Source organism: Somniosus microcephalus, chromosome 2, assembly GCF_052327205.1.
Source record: "Somniosus microcephalus isolate GS21.2 chromosome 2, FLI_Smic_1.0, whole genome shotgun sequence".
Taxonomy (NCBI): domain Eukaryota; kingdom Metazoa; phylum Chordata; class Chondrichthyes; order Squaliformes; family Somniosidae; genus Somniosus; species Somniosus microcephalus.
Genome location: NC_140988.1, coordinates 105,575,482 through 105,594,605, shown reverse-complemented (window position 1 = coordinate 105,594,605; position 19,124 = coordinate 105,575,482).

Here is a 19,124-nt window from a genome sequence, read left to right as displayed (position 1 = left end):
GTTGTGAGCTGCTAGATCTGTTCTGAATCTATCCCATTTAGTATGGTGGTAGTGCCACACAACATGATGGAGGGTGTCCTCAGTGTGAAGACGGGACTTCGTCTCCACAATGACTGTGCAGTGGTCACTGCTACCAATACTGTCATGGACAGATGCATCTGCGACAGGTAGATTGGTGAGGACGAGGTCAAGTAGGTTTTTCCCCTCGTGTTGGTTCTCTCACCACCTGTTGTAGGCCCAGACTGGCAGCTATGTCCTTCAGGACTCGGTCAGTAGTGGTGCTACCGAGCCACTCTTGGTGATGGACATTGAAGCCCCCCACCCAGAGTACATTCTGTGCCCTTGCTACTCTCAGTCCTTCTTCCAAGTGGTGTTCAACATGGCGGTGAGATATGATAAGATGGAGTGGTTTAGGGAAAGAACTGACTGCAAGGCTGTGATTATACAGAAGGCATTGCTATCAATTTGGGAGAGGGAAAGCTGCAAGAGAATGGAGGGATTTAAAAATGAGTATGAGGGTTTCCTAGGGGATGCGAAGCAATTGAAGGTTGGTGAAGAATAGGGTGATGGGTGTGCAGAACTTATTTTGTTTGAAAGTCTTAAAGATGCAGATTGGCTGCTGGGGACCTGTGGGTTGGGTCAGGCGTTCTCAACAGGATGGGGGAGGTGGGGTCTGCAAGTTGGTATGTCCCATAGTATTGTCTCCCATTGGTTTTCCATCAGTAGGATCCAACCATCCACGACTTTTACATTAAAATAATGGGCTGAATTTTGCCGGCGCTCAGAGAGCGGGTTTGGAAGTGGGTCCGCTGTCAAAATAGCAAAGATCGACAGTGGGTAGGAAACCCGCTGTCAACCCACCTCCACGCGAGTCTCCCAGGTGCCGGGTCTGTCTGTGCAGAACTGACCCGACACCAAGCAGCGGGGGAGACAATTTAGATCATTAAATGGCTTGTTAACAGCCAATTTAATGATATTTTGAGCCTACCTTGTAATTTTACATGCTCCCCCGTGGGTTATCTGCTGCTCGAGGAACACGCCAGCTCACCCTGGTGTGAGTTGAGTCTGCTTTGATTTATCTGATAACGTGACAGCTGTGGAAGTGGTATAAAGGATTATGTTGCCACTGTTCCGTTTCATAGAAACATGGAAACATAGAAGATAGGAGCAGGAGTAGGCCATTCGGCCCCTCAAGCCTGATCATTCAAATTCAGTACCCTGTCCCTGCCTTCTCCCCATATCCCTTGATCCCTTTAGCCTTAAGAAATATATCTAGCTCCTTCTTGAATATATTTAATAAGTTGGCCTCTACTGCCTTCTGTTGTAGAGAATTCCACAGGTTCACCACTCTCTGGGTGAAGAAATTCCTCCTCATCTCAGTCCTAAATGGCTTACCCCTTATCCTTAGACTGTGACCCCTGGTTCTGGACGCCCCCACCATCGGGAACATCCTTCCTGCAACTAATCTGTCTAGTCCTGTTAGAATTTTATAAGTTTCAATGAGATCCCCTCTTATTCTTCTAAACTCTAACGAATATAAGCCTAATCGACCCAATCTCTCTTCATATGTCATTCCTGCCATCCCAGGTATCAGTCTGGTGAATCTTCGCTGCACTGTTGGTTACTGCATTTGTAAGACATATAGGGGGAAAAATTGGGTGAGTAGCGCCACCTGCTAGCGCCTAAAGAGGCAGTCAGTGGCTGTAGCACCACTGGCTGCGCCTCCCGCGATATTCAGCAGGGGCGCTAATGGTGGCGTTAGCCATTTGCGCTGCGCCGCCACCGATGACGTCATCGGTGTGCGCAGCGCCCCATTCGCGCCCCGTTCACGATATTTGGTAGCGAACGCCGCAGTTGCGCCGTTCGCTACCCGCGCCCGGTTCACGGGGCCTTGCTGTGCCAGCAGCAGCGCAAGTTAAGGTGGAGGTGCGGGGCGGCCGCCTTTTTCGGCGGTCACCTGCCAGCACCTCCATCCCCGGCCTCCTGACCACCCCCCCCCCGCGGCATTGCCGGCTGTTTCCCGAGAGCCCGGCACTTCTCCTTGGTGCCGGGCTCATTTGCCGGCACTCGCGAGCGGGGATTGCGCTGCTGCAGGCCCCTCCCCCTTAACAATGGGAGGAAGGCCTGCAGTACCGCAGCGTGCCGTGCCGCAGCGTGTGGCGCTGCAGCACGTTGCGCTGCGATATTCAGTTTCAGCGCTCTAAGAGGGACGCGGAGCGCCTCGAGCCTCGCCCCGTCTCCCTCTAGGGGCAATGAAACTGAATATCTGACGATCGCTAAAACCTCGAACGCTGCGCTAAATCCTGCGCTCAGGCAACTTTGGCGCCACTTTGGCGGCCCAACCCAATTTCTAGGCCATAGAGATTTCTTTAGCTTGCAAGTGTTTAGAGTCAACTATATATCCAGTGGCACCTCATTGGAACAACCTCTCTCACCAATGACAGATCGCATCTGCCATCTCAACTGCAGCTGCCATCTATTCCAGCAACATCGGTGCCCTTGGAAAAAATCACACCTTGGTCCTTTGAATCCTTCCATGATCAGCCCCAACACCAACATCACCAATAACATCACCAACAACAACACCAACCTTCTCCACCATCACCTGATACTGCACAGGGCATCAGCACCTGACAACATTGCTGCCCGGGAGGCCAGCGATGGCATCACTATGGCCAGGTTTACTTCACTTGATGCTGTACAAGCTGGCTGCCACATGATGCACCAGGTTGACACCACCCCACACCAGCACCATAAAGCATCCCTATAGGCCCAGAAATTCGGGTCTTCACGGGGTACTCACCCGTAGACCCAATGGAAGTGCCAGTTTCCTGCATGCACTGTGCATGCGCGGGAAACCAGCACTTCCATTCCCCTGAAAGCAGGGGTTAAGAGGTGGAACGCGTGCGCAGGAGAGGCTGCGCGTGCGCATCGAACTTACGTTTTTATTACAGGTTTTCCCGGAAGGGTAAGTCTGCAGAAGTTACACATTTTTTCCACAGGTTTATTATTTTTTAATACTTTAAAGCAAGGTAAGCTTATTTTTAGCACTGTTAGAAAAAAATATTTTTTTTTTTCCAAAATTTAAATTATTGTTCAAAATAGTTATTTCATGTAATTTATAGTTTATTTAAAAAATGTGATGTTTTAAAAAAATTTATTTGAAGATTTAGTGATGTTTTGGGGCCCATAGTATTTCTAAGTTTTGACAGGTCTTCCTGTCAAACTTATGAATGGAGCATTCCCTGCTCCGATTGGCTCCCCATGGCCCACGTGATCCCAGGGGACGCATCGAACTAACTGCGCCCCTGGGATACACAAGCACTGCGTGCCGGCAGCTGGACTAGGCCCCAGATCGGAATTCCACGGGGGCCCATAGCTCAACGGCCAGCGCGCAAGGTAAGTGCAGGTCAGGGGCTTACACCCGCGGGAAGCCCCCGACCTGAATTTCTGGGCCATTATGTCCAAGCCATTCCTTTCACACTCATCCCAATAGCGGGGCGCAGGGGGGAGTTATGTCTCAACATTCACTGGAACTCACTAAGACACTTCTCAAGGTGCGCACAGATCTGTCCAATAAGGTGAAGTGTTGAAAATATGGATTTCAATGTATGACAAAACATTAACAGAAACGTCTCATGAACATTGGCTAAACCTCTCAAGTGCCTACCCTTGTGTGTTGTTAGTTGGTATGCTTGCAGTAGGATGAGGGTGAGTGCGAGGGATGGGTAGTGATATGGGGATGTGATAATGTAGATAGAGAGGGATGGGTAGAGGTGCAAGGTAAGTTGGTGTGAGTAAGGATATGTAGGAGTAGGGTAGGGAAGGCAGAGTGATGGGGAATTGTTGAGTGGCACAGCAGGATGAAGTTGAGTGTGGCTTTGCAGTAACGTTTCGTGATCTACTGAGATCATTGAAAAGTTGGCGCCACTGCAACCAGGGACTCCTGATGACATCCCTGCTTGTGTCCTCCTGTGCAATGTGTAACCAGATTGCGTTGATCTCCTGAGGAGGTCTCTTCCGCCCATGGGAAGGTAAGAGAATCTCCCTGCATGCCATGTGTGAGCCTGGGTGCAGACATGCACCTTTGTGCAGTGCTTGTCAGTGTTTGCAGCACCTCAATGCAGCAGAACACTGACAGCACAACTGTCAAAATCAATGTGGCCGTGGTCCCTTTAAGGAAACCGGCTGATGACGCGTCATCAAATGACGTCATCAGACTCGCTTCATGTTAATTGGCCAGGATCATCGCAGGGTGGGCTTAACAAGGCCAATCTATGGAAAATTATTTTCAGAGAGCGACTGCAGATGGGTGCGGGACTGGGACCCGCCAAACAGCTCGCCCGCCGCCATCCCGCCTCCACAGGGAAAATCCAGCCCAATCAATCAGTTGGTGAATCCAAAGCAGTCCATCAACTACCAAACAACCCATTAAACTCTCCTTGCCATGAACACAGTTCACTGTTTGGTATGGTTTGGTTTGTGGCCGCAGCACCTCCAGGGAATGCAGTGATCTCAGCACAAGGGGCTAAGGATCCACTGGGAAGCAGCGGCCGTGGCTGGTCCGAGGACAAGAGCCGTTGTTATTTGACACTGAGAGACTTGAACAAGCCGCCTTTAAAATGGACCGCAAGTTCAGGATTTCCGTGTATGCGCTAAATCCTGAGCTTGCAATCTGTCACGACTTGACAGATGATTGGCACCGACAGGGAAATCGTCATTGCTGGCGCAGAGTTGGGCTAATTGCCCACCAACTGCCCAGCAATTACACACAAAAATTGTTACAGCTGATGTAAACGGGCGCAGAGCCTGTTTGCATCAGCGTAAAGGGATACCTGAAAAGATCCAGAGCATCGTTTAGCATGTTTTAACATCACTTGGGGGTAATATACTGGCATGGATTGAAAATTGGTTAACAGACAGGAAACAGAGAGTAGGAATAAATGGGTCTTTTTCGGGGTGGCAGGCGGTGACTAGTGGGGTACCGTAGGGATCAGTGCTTGGGCTCCAGCTATTCACAATATATATCAATGATTTGGATGAGGGAACCAAATGTAATATTTCCAAGTTTGCTGAAGACATGAAACTAGGTGGGATTGTGAGTTGTGAGGAGGATGCAAAGAGGCTTCAAGGTGATTTAGACAAGTTGAGTGAGTGGGCAAATACATGGCAGATGCAGTATAACGTGAATAAATGTGAAGTTATCCACTTTGGTAGGAAAAATAGAAACATAAGAACATAAGAAATAGGAGCAGGAGTAGGCCAATCGGCCCCTCGAGCCTGCTCCACCATTCAATAAGATCATGGCTGATCTGATCCTAACCTCAAATCTTCTATCACTCTGCATCCACCCGAACCCATGTGATCTCCCGGGAGAGGCGAAAAACCATATAAAGACCCAATGGCCAATTTGGGAGAAAAAAATCTGGGAAATTCCTCTCCGACCCATCTAGGCGATCAAAATTCTTCCAGGAGATCACTCTGTCCCTATATTTTCTACAGTACTTACCTTCTGTAAAGGCGATCTCCACCCCAGCCAGGAACAGGAATAAAACCATCTCATGAAATCTAACACAGAATTAGAACACAGTAGGAGCAGAACAAGGCTACACGGCCCCTGGGCCCACTCCACTATCCACAGGGCCATGACCATTCCGAACCTAGACTCATGTCCAATTTCCTGCCCGTTCCCCGTAACCCTTAATTCCCTTTACTTCTAGGAAACTATCTATTTCTGTTTTAAATTTATTTAATGATGTAGCTTCCACAACTTTCTGGGGCAACAAATTCCACAAACCTACCACCCTCTGACTGAAGAAGTTTCTCCTCATCTCAGTTTTGAATGAGCAGCCCCTTATTTTAAGATTATGCCCCCTAGTTCTAGTTTCACCCATCATTGGGAACATCCTCACCGCATCCACCCGATCAAGCCCCTTCACAATCTTATATGTTTCAATAAGATCGCCTCTCATTCTTCTGAACTCCAATGAGTAGAGTCCCAATCTACTCAACCTCTCCTCATATGACCACCCCCTCATCCCCGGGATTAACCGAGTGAACCTTCTTTGTACTGACTCGAGAGCAAGTATGTCTTTTCTTAAGTATGGACACCAAAACTGTATGCAGTATTCCAGGTGCGGTCTCACCAATACCTTGTACAACTGCAGCAATACCTCCCTGTTTTTATATTCCATCCCCCTAGCAATAAAAGCCAACATTCCATTGGCCTTCTTAATCACTTGCTGCACCTGCATACTAACTTTTTGAGTTTCGTGCACCAGGACCCCCAGATCCCTTTGTACTACAGTACTTTCCAGTTTCTTGCCATTAAGATAATAACTTGCTCTATGATTTTTCCTGCCAAAGTGCATAACCTCACATTTTCCAGTATTGTATTCCATCTGCCAAATCTCTGCCCACTTACTTAGCCTGTCTATGTCCCTTTGCAGGTTTTTTATGTCCTCCTCACTCACTACTTTCCGTCCCATCTTTGTATCATCTGCAAACTTTGATATGTTACACTCGGTCCCCTCCTCCAAATCGTTAATATAGATTGTAAAGAGTTGGGGACCCAGCACTGACCCCTGCGGAACACCACTAGTTACTGGTTGCCAATCTGAGAACGAACCATTTATCCCAACTCTCTGCTTTCTGTTAGACAGCCAATCCTCCACCCACGCCAGAATATTACCCCCAGTCCCGTGATTTTTTATCTTGAGCAATAATCTTTTGTGTGGCACCTTGTCAAATGCCTTTTGGAAGTCTAAATACACTACGTCCACTGGTTCCCCTTTATCCACCCTGTATGCTACTTCCTCAAAAAACTCAAGCAAATTTGTCAAACATGACTTCCCCTTCATGCTTCATGAAACCATGCTAAGTTAAATTATGTTTATCCAAATGCCCCGTTACTGTCTCCTTAATAATGGACTCTAACATTTTACCAACCACAGATGTTAGGCTAACAGGTCTATAGTTTCCAGCCTTCTGCCTACTACCCTTTTTAAATAAGGGTGTTACATTATCAGTTTTCCAGTCTGCCGGGACCTTTGCTGAGTCCAGTGAGTTTTGGAAAATTATTACCAATGCATCCACAATCCCTACCGCTACTTCCCTCAAGACCCTAGGATGCAAGCCATCAGGTCCAGGGGATTTATCCGCCTTGAGTCCCATTATTTTACCAAGTACCACTTCCTTAGTGATTTTAATCGTATTTAGTTCCTCCCCCCCTAGAGCCCCCTGTTTGTCCAGTGTTGGGATATTCTTAGTGTCCTCTACTGTAAAGACTGATACAAAATAATTGTTCAGTGTTTTTGCCATCTCCATGTTTCCCACCATTAATTTCCCGGTCTCATCCTCTAAGGGACCAACATTTACTTTAGCCACCCTTTTTCTTTTTATATAACTATAGAAACTTTTACTGTCTGTTTTTATATTTTTTGCTAATTTACTTTCATAATCTATCTTCCATTTCTTAATCAATCTTTTAGTTATTTTTTGCTGTCTTTTAAAGACTTCCCAATCTTCCATCCTCCCACTAGATTTGGCTACCTTATATGCCCTTGTTTTTAGTCGGATACCATCCTTAATTACTTTACTTAGCCACGGATGGCTATCTTTTCATTTACACCCTTTTTTCCTCAGTGGAATATATATTTTTTGGAAGTTGTAAAATAACTCCTTAAATGTACACCACTGATCATGTACCGTCTTACCCTTTAATCTATTTTCCCAGTCCACTCTAATTAATTCCGCTCTCATACCTTCATAGTCTCCTTTATTCAAGCTCAGCACGCTTGTTTGAGATCCAACCTTCTCACCCTCTAATTGAATATGGAACTCAACCATGTTATGCTCACTCATTCCAAGGGGATCCTTTACTAGGACATTTTTAATTAATCCTGTCTCATTACACAGGACCAAATCTAAGGTTGCTTGCCCCCTGGTCGGTTCAGTTACATACTGCTCAAGAAACCCATCCCTAATACACTCAATGAACTCATCCTCAAGGCTGCTTGGTAGAGTATGATTTAAATGGTGATAGATTGGGAAATGCTGATGTACAAAGGGACCTGGGTGTCCTTATACACCAGTCACTGAAAGCAAACATGCAGATGCAGCAAGCAGTTAGGAAGGCAAATGGTATGTTGGCCTTCATTGCAAGAGAATTTGAGTACAGGAGCAAGGATGTCTTACTACAGTTGTACAGGGCCTTGGTGAGACCACACCTGGAGTACTGTGTGCAGTTTTGGTCTCCTTACCTAAGAAAGGATATACTTGCTATAGAGGGAGTGCAGCGAAGGTTCACCAGACTGATTCCTGGGATGGCAGGATTGTCGTATGAGGAGAGATTGGGTCGACTAGGCCTATATTCACTAGAGTTTAGAAGAATGAGAGGGGATCTCATTGAAACGTATAAAATTCTGACAGGGCTAGACAGACTGGATGCAGGGAGGATGTTTCCCCTGGCTGGGGGATCTAGATCAAGGGGTCACAGTCTCAGGATACAGGGTAGGACATTTAGGACTGAGATGAGGAGAAATTTCTTCACTCAGAGGGTGGTGAACCAGTGGAATTCTCTACTACAGAAGGCTGTGGAGGCCAAGTCACTGAATATATTTAAGGAGATAGATAGATTTCTAGACACAAAAGGCATCAAGGGGTATGGGGAGAGCGGGAATACGGTATTGAGATAGAGGATCAGCCATGATCATATTGAATGGCGGAGCAGGCTCGAAGGGCCGAATGGCCTACTCCTACTCCTATTTTTCTATGTTTCTATGTTTCATCTTGGATTGTTTGGTTATCTAGGAGGGAAATACTGTTATCTAGGAGTCTCTGCACTCCTAGCAAAGAATCTATAAACTCACTAGTAGTTAACAAACTGAGTTTAATGTACTAAAACTTTACAAAACAAGAAAATGCAGGAGAAGCTCTAAACAGGTCTATTCACCATCACTCCACACGAGGACTAGCTGTAAAATGCCCTCTACCTCTGACATCATGACGTCATCACGTTTCCCGCCGTTGGGATGTCACATGACCCACATGATGACGTCATCGCGTCAGATTGCGATTTTGTCGATCTGGCTCTGTTTAACCAGAGCCAACATTAAAAGGTAATAAACATGATTAAAGGCAATTGTACAAGTCACTGTGAGAGTCTCTTAATGGCTTTGCCACATACGCCCCCCCCAGAATTGTCTTTAATGAGAAGAGTCAATCGCTGAGGAGGTCGGACAAGCGTGTTGAACCGACTCCTAAATTCCCGGCGGGGAAAACGCTGAGCAGGCGGCGAGCTGGCAGGTAACACGGCACTGTCAGGTGTGGCGGTGGCCGGTGGCCGGCCGCGGCGCGGAGGCTGCGCCAGCTCGAACGGTCGTTTGAGGTCCAGGTGCGCAGGCTTAAGGCGATCGACAGAGATGTGATCAGGCTTGCCCCCGATGTTGATCATGAAACTCTTGTCCCCTGCCTGCAAAACCTGGAAGGGCCCTGCATAAGGAGGTGCGAGAGGGGTACGATGGCCGTCTTGGCACACAAAAACGAACTTGGCCTTCGACAACTCCCCCGGGATGTTGGACGAAGGCAAACCATGCTGTGAGGTCGGAACTGGGCGGAAACAGCGGGCTGCATCCCGGTGGGTGTCTCTTTGCCTGGCCGTGGACCATGGCCCCGTAGGGGACGGCAGGAATTCACCCGGAACTCGAAGTGGTTGCCCATAAACCATCTCCGCCGCCGCCGACTGGAGATCTTCCTTCGGTGCCGTGTGGAGTCCTAACATCACCCACGACAGTTTGTCGACCCAGGATGCATCCAGAAGGCTGGCCCTTAGCGATGCCTTCAAGGAACGGTGGAACTGCTCGCACAAGCCGTTCACTTGCGGGTGATAGGCCGTAGTGCGGTGGAGTTTAACGCCCAACACGGAAACCACCTCATTCCACAGTTCGGACGAAAATTGCGGCCCACAATCCGACGAAATATCCGCAGGGACACCAAACCGGGCTACCCATGATGAAACGAAAGCTCGAGCAACATCCGCAGAGGTGGTGGACGTCATGGGGACCGCCTCCGGCCACCTCGTGGTGCGATCCACCATTGTCAAAAGGTACGTAAAGCCCCAGGACGGTGGAAGCGGGCCCACTAAGTCAATGTGAATGTGATCGAATCGCCGCTCCGGGACCTCGAAGATGGCGAGCGGGGCCCTGACATGCCGCTGCACCTTGGCCCGTTGGCAAACAACACAGGTGTTCGCCCAGTCTCTGACATCTTTGCGTATTCCCCTCCATACGAATTTGGAGACCAGCAGCTTTTGCGACGCCCGCACTCCAGGATGCGATAGGCCGTGTATGGCGTCGAAAACAGCCCGGCACCATTTAGATGGGACAATCGGACGGGGTGCACCCAACGAAACATCGCAGAGCAGAGTAGTACCTGCGGAATGGAATGGCACATCCCTCGGCTGGAGGCTGGCTGAAACTGAATGAAAAACCTGGGTCTCCGGGTCGGCCGCTTGGTCAGCCGCCATCTGTGTGTAGTCAATGCCCAATTGGACGGCCTGGACGGCGGCGCGGGATAGGCAATCGGCGATGATGTTGTCCTTACCGGCCACATGCCGGACGTCGGTGGTGAACTCCGATATGTACGTCAGCTGCCTTTGCTGCCGAGCCGACCATGGTTCCACAGACTTGGCCATTGTGAATGTCAATGGCTTGTGGTCAACAAACGTGATGAAGCGGCGCCCTTCGAGGAGGAAGCGAAAATGGCGGATGGCCAAAAACAAAGCCAACAGCTCTCGGTCGAAAGTACTGTACCGACGCTCATGCCGTTGTAGCTGGCGGCTAAAAAAGACCAGAGGTTGCCATGTGCCGTCGACCCACTGCTCCTGGACGGCCCCCACCGCGTAGTCTGACGCGTCCGTCGTGAGGGCGATGGTGGCTCCCGGCAGGGGGTATGCCAACATGGTCGCGTTGGCGAGCGCAGTCTTCGTCTCCTCGAATGCACGATCCATGTCTTGCGACCATACCACGGGCTCCTTTCCCGTCGTGCCCCTGAGGGCCTCGTAGAGCGGACGCATGAGCTGCACTGCCCTGGGGATGAATGATGATAGAAGTGCAAGTCAGCAGAGAGTGCTGTGAGTTTGGGTAAGTGTGAGAGTTCTTTAATTGTTATTTCTCTTTAAATCATTCTTGATAAGATTACTTAAGCAGTTTAAGTAAAGGGGAAAAGTTAAATATTTGGGATTCTGTTGATTTAAGATGGGCAGCACGGTGGCATAGTGGTTAGCACTGTTGCCTCACAGCGCCAGGGACCCGGGTTCGAATCCGGCCTCGGGTGACTGTCTGTGTGGAGTTTGCACATTCTCCCCGTGTTTGCGTGGGTTTCCTCCGGGTGCTCCGGTTTCCTCCCACAGTCCAAAGATGTGCGGGTTAGGTTGATTGGCTATGATAAATTGACCCTTAGTGTTAGGGGGATAAATATGTGGGGTTACGGGGATAGGGTGGGATATGTGTTGGTGTAGGGGTTACGGGGATCGGGTGGGATATGTGTCGGTGCAGGCTCGATGGGCCGAAATGGCCTCGATCTGCACTGTGGGGTTTCTGTGATTTCTGTGAAAACAAGGTTACACTGCAGTTGGAGTAAATTGGCACAGCAGGCAGTGGAAACCAGTTTTCTAACCAATCAGCAGGGGTGACTCAGTTGGCTGTAAACAAACAAACAGTATAAAAAGACCAGTCCTAGTGCGAGCAAGCACTGAGTTCGAGTCATCAAAGAGTGCTGTGAGTTTGGGTAAGTGTGAGTTAGGGTAAGAGGGGTGTTAGGTGCTCTTTTCAAACTTTAACTCTGTGGGTTGTAGTTAATAAGGCCTTTCTGGTACAGAGTGACTGTTGGTAAACCATTTAACTGGTGTAATTAGAGGGATTGATTTAATTTAAATCCAATTAATTAAAGGGGATACTAGCATCTAAAATCGGGCAGAGGGTGTCCATAACTAACAATAAAAAATTTAATTAATTGCATAAAATGGAGCAGGTGATGTGTTACTGTTGCGAGATGTGGGAGCCAGTGGACCCCATTGAGGCTCACGGTGATTACGTCTATGACAAGTGTCTGTTGCTACAGGAACTCCAGCTCCGTGTTGATGAGCTGGAGTCTGAGCTTCAGACACTGCGACACATCAGGGAGGGGGAGAAGTACCTGGACTCTGTGTATCCGGAGGTGGTCACACCTATGAAGTTAATTAATTCAGATGTAGCCCATGGTCAGGGACAGGACGGTGTGACTACGAGTGAGGCAGGTACGGGGATCCAGGAGGTAGAGCTGGAGGAGCCGCAGCCCTTGCTCTTGTCCAACAGGTTCGAGGTTCTTACTCCCTGTGGGGACAGGAGCAGGGACTGCAGGGAGGATGAGCAACCTGGCCACAGCACCATGGAATGGGGGGCCATTCAAGAGGGGGGAGCAAATAGGAATGTTGTAGTGGTAGGGGATAGTATTATTAGGGGGATAGATAGAGTTCTCTGCAGCCGAGAGCGAGAGTCCCGAAGGCTGTGTTGCCTACCCGGTGCCAGGGTTAAGGACATCTCCTCTGGGCTAGAAAGAAACTTGCAGTGGGAGGGGGTGGATCCAGTTGTCGTGGTCCATGTTGGTACAAACGACATAGATAGGACTAGGAAGCCGGTTCTGTTAAAGGAGTATGAGCAGCTAGGGGTCAAATTAAAAAACAGAACCTCAAGGGTAATAATCTCTGGATTATTACCTGAGCCACGAGCGAATTTGGCTAGGACAAATAAAATTAGAGAGTTAAATGCATGGCTCAAAGACTGGTGTGGGAGAAATGGGTTTTGCTTCCTGGGACACTGGCACCAGTACTGGGGCAGGAGGGAGCTGTTCCGTTGGGACGGACTTCACTTGGCCAGTGCTGGGACTAGAGTCCTGGCGGATCATATAACTAGGGCTGTAGAGAGGGCTTTAAACTAACAAATGGGGGGGAGGTTCCTAGAGAGCAAATAATAAAAATGACAACAGAGAAGGTCATAGACTTAGGTAGCAGTGGGGAAATTAAAAACCAGAGTGTGTCAGGAAGGGGCAGAAGGTATGGAGTAAAAGGTAAAGTAATAAAAAGGGCAAAAGCAGGAACTAAGTGTCACAAAACATATTTGAAAGTTCTCTATCTGAATGCACGTAGCATTCGTAACAAAATAGATGAGTTAATGGCACAAATAACTACATATGGGTATGATCTTGTGGCCATTACAGAAACATGGCTGCAGGGTGACAATGCCTGGGAATTAAACATACCAGGTTATTTAACGATCAGGAAGGACAGGCAGGAAGGAAGGGGAGGTGGGGTGGCTATGTTAATAAAGGAAGGAATCACTGTAATACAGAGAAATGATATTGGGTCAAAAGATCAAGATAATGAAACAGTTTGCGTGGAGATAAGGAATAATAAGGGGAAAAAAACACTAGTGGGCGTAGTCTATAGGCCTCCGAACAGTTGCAACTCTGTTGGACGGAGTATCAATCAGGAAATAGTTGAGGCTTGTAATAAGGGAACATCTATAATTATGGGGGATTTTAACTATCATATTAATTGGACAAATCAAATTGGGCAGGGCTGCCTTGAGGATGAGGTCATTGAGTGTATTAGGGATGGGTTTCTTGAGCAGTATGTAAATGAACCGACCAGGGGGCAAGCAACCTTAGATCTGGTCCTGTGCAACGAGACAGGATTAATTAAAAATGTCCTAGTGAAGAATCCCCTTGGAATGAGTGACCATAACATGGTTGAATTCCATATTCAATTAGAGGGTGAGGAGGTTGGATCTCAAACAAGCGTGCTAAGCTTGAGTAAAGGAGACTATGAAGGTATGAGAGCGGAATTGAGTAAAGTGGATTGGGAAAATAGATTAAAGGGTAAGACGATACATGATCAGTGGTGTACATTTAAGGAGTTATTTTACAACTTCCAAAAAAAAAATATTCCACTGAGAAGAAAAGGGTGTAAAAGAAAAGACAGCCATCTGTGGCTAAGTAAAGAAATTAAGGATAGTATTCGACTAAAAACAAGGGCATATAAGGTAGCCAAATCTAGTGGGAGGATAGAAGATTGGGAAAACTTTAAAAGACAGCAGAAAATAACAAAAAGATTGATTAAGAAAGGGAAGATAGATTATGAAAGTAAATTAGCAAAAAATATAAAAACAGTTAGTAAGAGTTTTTATAGTTATATAAAAAGAAAAAGGGTGGTTAAAGTAAATGTTGGTCCCTTAGAGGATGAGACCGGGAAATTAATGGTGGGAAATATGGAGATGGCAAAAACACTGAATGAATATTTTGTATCAGTCTTTACAGTAGAAGACACTAAGAATATCCCAACACTGGAGAAACAGGGGGCTATAGGGGGGGAGGAGCTAAACACGATCAAAATCACTAAGGAAGTGGTACTCGGTAAAATAATGGGACTCAAGGCGGATAAATCACCTGGACCTGATGGCTTACATCCTAGGGTCTTGAGGGAAGTGGCGGTAGGGATTGTGGATGCATTGGTAATAATTTTCCAAAACTCCCTGGACTCAGCAAAGGTCCCGGCAGACTGGAAAACTGCTAATGTAACACCCTTATTTAAAAAGGGCAGTAGACAGAAGGCTGGAAACTATAGACCAGTTAGACTAACATCTGTGGTAGGTAAAATTTTGGAGTCCATTATTAAGGAGACAGTAACAGGACATTTGGATAATCATCATTTAATAGGACAAAGTCAGCATGGTTTTATGAAGGGGAAGTCATGTTTGACAAATTTGCTGGAGTTCTTTGAGGAAGTAACATATAGGGTGGGTAAAGGGAAACCAGTGGACGTAGTGTATTTAGACTTCCAAAAGGCATTTGACAAGGTGCCACACAAAAGATTATTGCTTAAGATAAAAAATCACGGGATTGGGTGTAATATTCTGGCATGGATAGAGGATTGGCTACTAACAGAAGGCAGAGAGTTGGGATAAATGGTTCATTCTCAGACTGGCAATCAGTAACTAGTGGTGTTCCGCAGGGGTCAGTGCTGGGTCCCCAACTCTTTACAATCTATATTAACGATTTGGAGGAGGAGACCGAGTGTAACATATCAAAGTTTGCAGATGATACTAAGATGGGAGGGAAAGTAGTGAGTGAGTGAGGAGGACATAAAAAACCTGCAAGGGGACATAGACAGGCTAAGTAAGTGGGCAGAGATTTGGCAGATGGAATGCAATACTGGAAAGTGTGAGGTTATGCACTTTGGCAGGAAAAATCGTAGAGCAAGTTATTATCTTAATGGCAAGAAACTGGAAAGTACTGAAGTACAAAGGGATCTGGGGGTCCTGGTGCACGAAGCTCAAAAGGTTAGTATGCAGGTGCAGCAAGTGATTAAGAAGGCCAATGGAATGTTGGCTTTCATTGCTAGGGGGATAGAATATAAAAATAGGGAGGTATTGCTTCAGTTGTACAAGGTATTGGTGAGACCGCACCTGGAATACTGCATACAGTTTTGGTGTCCATGCTTAAGAAAAGACATACTTGCTCTCGAGTCAGTACAAAGAAGGTTCACTTGGTTAATCCCGGGGATGAGGGGATGGACATATGAGGAGAGGTTGAGTAGATTGGGACTCTACTCATTGGAGTTCAGAAGAATGAGAGGCGATCTTATTGAAACATATAAGATTGTGAAGGGGTTGGATCGGGTGGATGCGGGGAGGATGTTCCCGATGATGGGTGAAACTAGAACTAGGGGGCATAGTCTTAGAATAAGGGGCTGCTCTTTCAAAACTGAGATGAGGAGGAACTACTTCACTCAGAGGGTGGTAGGTCCATGGAATATGCTGCCCCAAAAAGCTGTAGAAACTACATAATTACATAAATTTAAAACAGAAATAGACAGTTTCCTAGAAGTAAAGGGAATTAAGGGTTACGGGAGCGGACAGGAATTTGGACATGAGTCTAGGTTCGGATCGGTCATGGCCCTGTGGGTAGTGGAGTGGGCCCAGGGGCCGTGTAGCCTGATCCTGCTCCTATTTCGTGTGTCTAATTCTGTTAGATTCAGGAGATGTTTCTGTGATAGTAGATTGGCGGTTAGGATCAGATCAGCCATGATCTTATTAAATGGCAGAGCAGACTCGAGGGGCCGATTTGCCTACTCCTGCTCCTATTTCTTATGTTCTTATGTTCTTAAGTTCACCATCCCCAGGAACTCCTTTAAGGCTTTCACGGATTTCGGTTTTGGGAACTCCGCGATCGCCTCCACCTTGACTCGAAGTGGCATTGCCCCAGCGGGGGTTATGCGGTGGCCCAGGAAATCAAGTTGCGCTAGGCCGAAATGGCATTTGTCCGGGTTAACTGTGAGGCCGTGCTGCTGAAGCCGTCGAAAAAGGACCCGAAGGTGCGCGAGGTGTTCCTCCTTGGAGGTGCTGGCAATCAGAATACCATCCAAATAAACAAATAAAAAATCAAGGTCCCACAGGACAGAATCCATGAGGCGCTGAAATGCCTGCGCCGCATTCTTAAGTCCAAAGGGCATTCGTAGGAATTCAAAAAGTCCAAAGGGGGTAATGACCGCCGTCTTTTCGACATCTTGAGGGTGCACTGGCACCTGGTGGTAACCACGGACGAGGTCGACTTTCGAGAAGATGGACGTCCCCGCCAAATGTGCTGAGAAGTCCTGTATATGGGGAATGGGGTAGCGGTCGGGCGTCGTTATCTCATTGAGGCGGCGATAATCACCACAGGGCCGCCATCTCCCGCCGGGCTTGGGGACGATGTGGAGCGGGGAGGACCAGGGACTACTGAACCGACGGATGATCCCCATGTTCTCCATCACGGCGAACTCCGCCTTCGCTGCCGCTAGCTTGCTGGGCTCTAAACGTCACGCCCTGGCGTAAACGGGAGAGCCGGTAGTCGAAATATGATGCTCCACCCTATGCTTGACGGTCGAAGCCGAAAAGGTGGGCTTCGTCAGCTCGGGGAACTCCTCGAGGAGACGGGCAAAATCGTCGGGCGGTGGCCGCGCACATGAAATCGTGTGTGACGCAGCCGTGCTGCGTGCCCTTGAAATATCGTTGAGCGTGGTGGTGTGAACGAGGCGTTGATTTTTCACGTCCACCAACAGGCCGTTGGCGCCCAAAAAGTCGGCACCCAACAGGGCCTGCGAGATTTGAGCGGTGATGAAATTCCAGGTGAAAAGCTGTCCACCGAAACAGACTTGGACGAGCCGCTTTCCGCAAGTGCGGATCGAACCCCAGTTGGCCGCTTGCAAAGGGGGACCCCGTCCGCCGGACCGAAGGTCGATGACCGAGGCGGGAAGTATGCTGCATTGCGCCCCCGTGTCGCATAGAAAACGACGGCCCGAGATGGAGTCGGTTAAGTAGGTGAGATTCCCGGAAGTGCCGATCGCCATCGTGGCCGTGGGGGAAGTACCGGGACCGGCATGCTTGACTCGCGGCGGTCTATTCGACGGTCTGGTAACGAAACTGCACGGTGGGCGGCAGCAGCGGGCCTTCGGGCCAAAACGAGCATGGTAGCAACAGTAACCGGTCATCGGAGGCGCCGTGGTCAGAGCCGGGGCCGGGCTCCTCGTGGCGGAGCGTTGTGCGATGGCGCAGCATTGTTGCCAGACTGCATAAATCTTATCCGCCTCTTCGGCGAGCGTGACGCAGTCTGCGGTTTCTTCTCGGGCGAGGGCTGCCTGGACTTGCTCAGGGAGCTAAGAAACAGCTCGCGAAACAGAAAGCACTGGGGCTCTGACCCCAGGAGAGTCAGCATGTGGCTCATAAGCTCCGAGGGTTTGGAGTCACCTAACCCTGGTAGCGCCAGTAAACGGCGAGCGCGCTCCACTTTGGTAAGACTAAATACCTGCAGCAATCGTGTCTTGATGGCTACATACTTGTCAGCAGTTGGGGGACTCTCCAGAAGGCTGATGATTCTCGACGCCGTCGAGCTATCAAGGGCGGAGACCACGTGGAGATATCTGGTCTGGTCCTGTACGACGTTGCGGAGTTCAAATTGCGCCTCGGCTTGCACAAACCAAGAGGCCGCCTGTTGTTCCCAGAATTGGGGGAGCTTCAAGGCCACTGCATAGGCCTCCATTCCTGGCCCGTGTTCTGCGTTCACCGCGAAAAACGATCGCGAGGATTCGGGGTCACCAATGTAGGAGTCTCTGCACTCCTAGCAAAGAATCTATAAACTCACTAGTAGTTAACAAACTGAGCTTAATGTACTAAAACTTTACAAAACAAGAAAATGTAGAAGCTCTAAACAGGTCTATTCACTATCACTCCACACGAGGACTAGCTGGAAAACGCCCTCTACCTCTGACGTCATGACGTCATCACGTTTCCCGCCGTTGGGATGTCACATGACCCACGTGATGACGTCATCGTGTCAGATCACGATTTTGTCGATCTGGCTCTGTTTAACCAGAGCCAACATTAAAAGGTAATAAACATGATTAAAGGCAATTGTACAAGTCACTGTGAGAGTCTCTTAATGGCTTTGCCACAGTTATTGTATTATTTCCCCCATTACATTCCATAAAATGTCTGAGATTTTGTACGGAACTCTGTGGCTAATGCAAAGGGACCATTATTAAATAAGAGGCGGTCAGGGTCATATGTGAATATGACTCAGCAGTTCGATTGTTTAATTTTCTGCCGTCCGAGTGTACTGTTTGAGGTGTTTGAATTGATCCATAGAACGCCATCCCCATTCATAACTCAACTTCGTTAATTAAACATACACAAAGTACACATGTTACAAAAATGTATTGTATAGATAATAAAAACAGAAAATGCTGGAAATACTCAGCAGGTCAGGCAGCATCTGTAGAGAGAAATAGTTAACGTTTCAGGTCAATGACCCTTTGTCAGAACTGGAAAAAGCTGGAGATGTAACAGATTTTTAAGCAAGTGTAGGGGCAGGGAAAGGGGGGAGGGGAGGAAAGAACAAAAGGGAAGGTCTGTGATAGGATGGAAGGATGTATTGTATAGATGTTGATACATATTTAAATCCCAGAAGGCCCGAGTAATGAATGTATATGTTTAATTAATGAAGTTCAGTTATGAATGGGGATGGTGATCTATGATTGCAAAATACTGCGGATG